This window comes from Palaemon carinicauda, chromosome 32 (genome assembly GCF_036898095.1).
Source record: "Palaemon carinicauda isolate YSFRI2023 chromosome 32, ASM3689809v2, whole genome shotgun sequence".
Taxonomy (NCBI): domain Eukaryota; kingdom Metazoa; phylum Arthropoda; class Malacostraca; order Decapoda; family Palaemonidae; genus Palaemon; species Palaemon carinicauda.
In genome coordinates this window covers 47009065-47016564 of record NC_090756.1, presented here as the reverse complement: position 1 = coordinate 47016564, position 7500 = coordinate 47009065, and positions in this window count along the sequence as shown.

Here is a 7500-nt window from a genome sequence, read left to right as displayed (position 1 = left end):
GTGTTTTTTAGCATAATCTCCCAGATAATTGTTTTCGTAAATATATTAGAATAAGGTTTAGATGACGAAAATCCCTCAGTGAGCATATATATATATATATATATATATATATATATATATATATATATATACTTATACACATATATATATATATATATATATATATATATATATATATATATATATACTTATACACATATATATATATATATATATATATATATATATATATATATATATATATATATATATATATATATATATATACTTATACACATACATATACACACACATGTATATATATATATATATATATATATATATATATATATATATATATATATATATATATATATATATATATATATATTTATATATATATATGCATATATATAATTATATATATATATATATATATATATATATATATATATATATATATATATATATATATATATATATATATATATATATACATAGATAACTATATATATATATATATATGTATATATATATATATATATATATATATATATATATATATATATATATATATATATATATATATATATATATATATATATATATATATATATATATATACATATATATATATATATTTATATATATAAATATATATGTATATGTATATAAATATATATAAATATATACACAAATAAAAATAAACTTAACTCGTCTCACTGAGAAGCAATCTGTTGCCCAGTCAGAAATTGGCTAAGAAGACCCTTAAGGAAATGACGCTAAGGATTTATGGTATAAGAAGAACGTCTGCAGAAATACGAAAGAAATGAGGATGTTGGCGTATCGAGGGAGATGCTGACTCAGATCCCTCAGAGTTTGCCATGAGAGAGAGAGAGAGAGAGAGAGAGAGAGAGAGAGAGAGAGAGAGAGAGAGAGAGAGAGAGAGAGAGAGAATTATAATAGCATCATCTGGCTTAGCAACGTTCTTTGAATAATGCTGTTAAGAAATTTTCAGCGCATTTTACATCAGAAATGCTAGGAAGTTTACTATTTGTTGGTTACCAATAAATATAAGAATATATTCCTCTTGATTCAGATATTCCAAAATAGGCCTATATTCTGTAGGCCTACCCGTTACGTGAACCTATTATAGAAAATCTAAATGTCATTACCTTTTCGAATCTTACAATGGTCTATTCATATTTCCCAAATATGCAATGGTTGAACAATGTTTCAAAAACAAAATCGTATTCCTTAACTCAATTTAAGACATAAAAATTTTAATTTTAACAATTCAAATACATATAATTAAACTGTTATTTTAAATGTTACCAAACAATTTATCTATATCGCCGAGAAAAACATAGTTGTTCGCCTGACTAATCTGAATCTTACTATTGTAAAATAGATATCTAAAAAGGAAAATGTACCTGTTACCTCCATTATGGCATAAATAGAATATTCAAACAATATTAAATTATATAATTAAAGGCCTACTTTACATATTATCTCATAATCTCCTGTATCAACTCGAGAACAACATAGTTGCTCGCCTGACTAAACAAAAATCTCACGATGATGTCATTAGCGTGTGTATGTGTTTGTGGTCTCTCCCGACCGCCATGTTTATAACCTCGTGGAATTCAGACAGCAAATTGTAGCCGGTTCCATTCGAATGTCCCTCACTGGAGATTTGCATGATACTGTAAAATAAAGAGTTCGATTATAATACACTTGAGGTTCTGGAAAGGCGAACTTTTAACCTTTTAGGCATATATACAATATATCTATGTATAGATTACACTCACACAGACACAGACATACACACACACACACACACACACACACACACATATATATATATATATATATATATATATATATATATATATATATATATATATATATATATATATATATATATATTTAATAATAATAATAATAATAATAATAATAATAATAATAATAATAATAACATGTCAATTTGATTAATTCACCAAACTTTCAAGCGGGTTCCACAAGGAACTAGAAGATGTGGATGACCTAAGCCTACACGACTGAGGACAATGAAACGTGAAGTAGGAGGAGTTGCATGAAGAAGTATTGAATTAAAATCTCAAGATAAAGACGACTGACGAAATTTAACCAAGGCCATTTGTGTCAATAGGAGGATATGATGATGATGATGATGAATGAATGTTTTGTAACAGTTTCGCTGAGAAGTATCCTACAAAGGCTGCAATCCTTAAGTTTGCTAAGAATTCATTATTTCTACATAATTACAAAATATAATGACATTTATTCACTTATAAGTAAAATGTAATCTTAGGCTTTGCCTTTATTAGCTCACTGAAACATCGTGCTTGGAAATGTAATTAAAACCGTTGATGAGATTATTTGAAGTTTATGATTTCATCTCTCTCTCTCTCTCTCTCTCTCTCTCTCTCTCTCTCTCTCTCTCTCTCTCTCTCTCTCTCTCTCTCTCTCTCTCTCTCCCCTGGGTATACTATATCTTCATGGCTCCTTCGTTGGAGAAGGAGGAAGCTATAAACCCAAGAGACCCAAAAAGGAAAAAATAGCCCAGTGAGAAAAGGAAATAGAGAAACATACGATAGCGTGTCTGAGTGTACCCTAAAGCAAGTGAACTATAACCCGAAATGGTGGATAAAATAGGGTCAGTCTCTAAGGCATTGTCACTGTCCCTTGCCTCTGCCGTTCATGAGCGATCTTTAAACCTTTAATTTTTAGTTTGTCACAGTTTTCATGACATGTTCATTATTAAGATGAATAACATTCATACGTCAAAGTGTTTTTCATTAAAATTAATTCTCTCTTGGGACAGTATTTGAATTTATTCTTCTAAAAGAATTAAAAGCTGAACAATATTAATTAAATAAACTATAATCAATGACTGAATGTTACAATTTTAACAATCGATTATCCAGATAGATATGGAATAATTCTTATTCGAACTAAATATAGAGGAATCTGCCAACCACAACAAATCCAGCTGTTTCTAGTCCACTGCAGGACAAAGGCCTCATATATGTCCATTAATGTCTGGGGTTTGACCATTTTCATCAACCTGATGGCCACTGCGGATTGGTGATGATGAGAGATTTTCGTCTGATCGCTCAAAGCAAGGCTTTGACTAGTACAGCTTTGCTGACCAAACACTTTCACCATAAGGTATCCCCACCCAGAAAGGGTATATATATATATATATATATATATATATATATATATATATATATATATATATATATATATATATATATATATATATATATATATATATATATATATATATATATATATATATAAATGTATATACACACACACACACGCATATATATATATATATATATATATATATATATATATATATATATATATATATATATATATATATATATATATATACATATATATATATATATATATATATATATATATATATATATATATATATATATATATATATATATATATGTGTGTGTATATATATATATATATATATATATATATATATATATATATATATATATATATATATATATATATATATATATATATATATATGTGTGTGTGTGTGTGTGTGTGTGTGTGTGTGTGTGTGTGTGTGTAAAACAGTCCTGGTTATATTTGCTATGTAACATTACATTTAGTAAATAACACAATATTTCAAATATATCTATACTTTTAATTCTTTTTTAGAACCAACATTTGTCTACAAGCGACCCCCACCCCCACCAAGGACATTAGAGAATATCATTTATTACTATCATCACGAGAATGTTTCTAATCAAATTTTCCTAATGACAGAAAGCACCAATAAAAATGAATGCTAATTATTTAAGTAAATTTTTTGCAAATAGTTGAGTAACGGAGGTAATGTACCTATAAATAATTTCCAAAATAGCCAAAGAAACAGACCAAGCGATAAACAAACGTCTAAAGCAGCAATTTCAACTCATGGAATCGAGTATAAATCAGTAAATTTAAAATGAAAAACTCGACCGAACCGCTTCGGAAAGGTAGAAATTTCAGTCGACTTGAGGGGCTACGATCGACGAAGGCTCCAGCCTCGACCCAAACACATGCAAAGTAAGTGTCATTTCCACTTAGACTCTTGGCCTAAGTCGAGCGAAGTCTGCCACTTAAAGGTGGATAATCTGGAGAGAAGTAATTGAGAGAGACCTGCAAGACAGATTAGCATTTAAATAACCTTCGTCACACGGTTTTTCTTCGGAGATATAATCCATGGTTGAGTGGAACCTTTCTGGCAAGGTGACAGAGACTTCAGGATAAGTTACCTTTCTTAAAGAACTTCAGAAGAAGTAGTATTTTCAAGGACTTCTGGATATGATGCGCTTTTTAAAGGACTTTAGAACAAATTACATCTTTCAAAAGACTGCATGATAAGGTATATTTCTTTAATGACTCGAAGCAAGATACTTTTTTTAAATGACTCCAGGATAAGTTACTTCTTTTATGGCTTCAGGATATATTACTTTGTTTACATGACTTCAGGAAAAGTTATTTTTTTAAATGACTTCAGTTCAAGTTCCTTTTTTTAAATGACCTCAACTTAAGTTACTTTTTTTTATTGACTTCAGGATTAAGGTACCTAATTATTTCATAAATATTATTTATTAATTATTATCCCTTATTCATATACTATTTCATAAACATGTTCATAATTGCTAATAATGATTTCATAATCGTTCATTAACCTCCTCCGTGCGTGTATTCAAGCATAAGGAAGAAGCGTTAAAGCAATTGTGGCACCAATTTCTTGATATTCTCTTAATAACTATAATTCATCCATCAGAAGCTGATTTTCGCATTTCGGGAGAATGTTGGATGATATTTCTGTCAACTTGGAAATGTTGGGAAAAATTATAATGACCGGGGCTGTATGGCCTATTAGTAACATCTCCGCTTGGTGATCACCTGACAGGAGAGAGAGAGAGAGAGAGAGAGAGAGAGAGAGAGAGATAATGTGAGTTTATTTAAAAAAAACATACACCATTAACAAGTTCTTGGAAAGACCACAAAAGTTAAAAGATAGTTTTACAGAACTAAAAGGTGAATATTTTTTTTATATACTTTTATTTTTCTCTCGGTTCATTTTTGGACATTCCATCATTTTCATCAGTGTTTGAACTTGTTCTTAGAACTACATCTGAAGCACTGAACCTTTTGAAGCGAGATGAAAGTTTTTTTCTGCAAAGTTTACTCGGCGCCTAAATATGAAGAAGTTTCCCGCGCACATTTTCCGGCCAGTAATAAATGGTGTCTGAAAATTCATTCTTATTACGAAGTGTTTTGTGAATAAAATAGCGGAGGTGCAGTTGTTAAGCCTGCCCTCCTAGCATCCATTTTCTACGTAATGTTATTTCTTTTGTATATCTTGCTCTCTCCTGCACTGATAGTAGCACAACCTGTTTAAGCTTGCCATCGCATATTTTACATTGCTAGAATTTTTGTGACTTTGTTGCCCTCAACTGTTTGTATATAAGCTCGTTGTCTTGTTGAATAAAGTTACTTCATTCACCTCGCCATATTGTTAATCCCTAAAGGAATTGTAGTTGGGTGCAGAAGGTAGAGATGAAAAATTGACAATCAGAGAATTTTGTTAATATCTTAAAGAGAAAACAAATAATTGATATCGTTAACGATTAGATTAATAGTTTATGGCATTATTATTTAAACTATATAATTCACTGCAGTCAATCGAAATGATTTGAAACGAAGGAAAGTATAGAATCATTTCCAAAATATTTCTTTATAATTTTTGACAAGCCTGGAAAAACCAACTTTCAAAATCTCTTTTGCTATTATTCTTTTCTTCCTCTCTGATTTATAAGTAAATTACTCATATTAAAAATTATCAGTGTGTTACGAAGAATTATCCCAAGAATAATAACTTAGTTTAAGCGTGACTAGCTTAGCGTAATTCTATAAGCGATCCTACTTAAGAAATTCACGTCTCTTATAACTTCATTGACTTTGCCAATGTTGGTTTATGAATAATAGAATTCCTTTGTATTGAAAATCCCTTATTCGAATTCTGTAAGGTAAAGGAAATTAGCAAATTAATCAGATATGTAAATCTTTTTCGAAAACTTTCAAAATTGACTTTCTTCGATATTTCTTTAAAGTCAAAGAATTTTCGATATTTAAGGAGAGAGAGAGAGAGAGAGAGAGAGAGAGAGAGAGAGAGAGGAGAGAGAAGAGAGAGAGAGAGAGAGAGAGAGAGAGAGAGAGAGAATTATTTATGGTCACCCTCTAACTAACTTACTGGCTAATATCCAAATTCATCCCCATATAGATATGAAAAAAGGAAAGAGAAATTACTATGAGGCAACCTTTGAAATCCTCTGATTTGTGACGATTCCTGTTCCAGACGCGTCTCAGGTTGGTCATGATTTCTCTTCTGAGATGAGAGAAGTCTTTCCATTGTCTCGTTTCCCAACAAAGAGAACTCCCTTTTTCCAACTTGGACAATATGACTAAGTTATCCCTGATTATTCCCTACATTCTCTCTCTCTCTCTCTCTCTCTCTCTCTCTCTCCTCTCTCTCTCTCTCTCTCTCTCTCTCTCTCTCATCTCTCTCTCCAAACGTATTTTACAGAATATTTAGGAATCCCAACTTCTTGTCTTCCTTCCACTCTGTCTTTCTGTTTTTATAAACAGAAAATCTACCTTATTATTATCAGTTGATTCTCTATCTCTTATGTATTGCTTACTTATTCATGTTTTGTATGTAACTATTTTATCTACCATCAAATATTTGTCTAATTGGTTTTAATTTTATTTTTAAATCTTCATAACTTATTTCGTTGCCCTAAACCCAGAACAAATCTGAAAATCTAAACAATACTGGAATCCACAAATGACATTTTCCTGATTATCCCTCTACAAATTATCAAAACAACGAAGAAGTCTAAATAATAAAATAGAGGACTAGAGACTGAGGAAGGTCAAACTATGACAGAGCCGGATTGGAAAATCTGGCTACTGATATTTTTTGAGAATTTTATTGATTCGAGGTTTTCTGGCATCCTGACATCTAAGGTGATTGACGCCGAACATTTTGAAGAAATGATTTTATTCATCTTTTGATGATTATGCATTTTTTCTATCAATTATAGAAACTCAAAGGCTTTATTCGTTGCAAAGGAAGGTGGAAGGTTTTCTTTATAAACTATAAAATATTTCATTTTCAGAACTCTTCATTTTATTCAGCTTTTGACTTCTTCAAATACCCTTCGTGCAGCTTTTAATTGGTGTTAGTAGCTTATTGGCAGTTGGTTCCAATATACTTCAATTTCACTTCCAAAAATTTTCAAAGGAACATCTAACTATAAATTTGTTGCCATATTATAGCTCTGTAATAGCTATGGGAACCGGAATTAAGCTTGAAAGTCTTCCAACTAAGTCTATATCCTAACAACAAGTAAATTATATTAAGGTTGTGGTGACCAATGCATTAACGTCCCCTGACTGGAA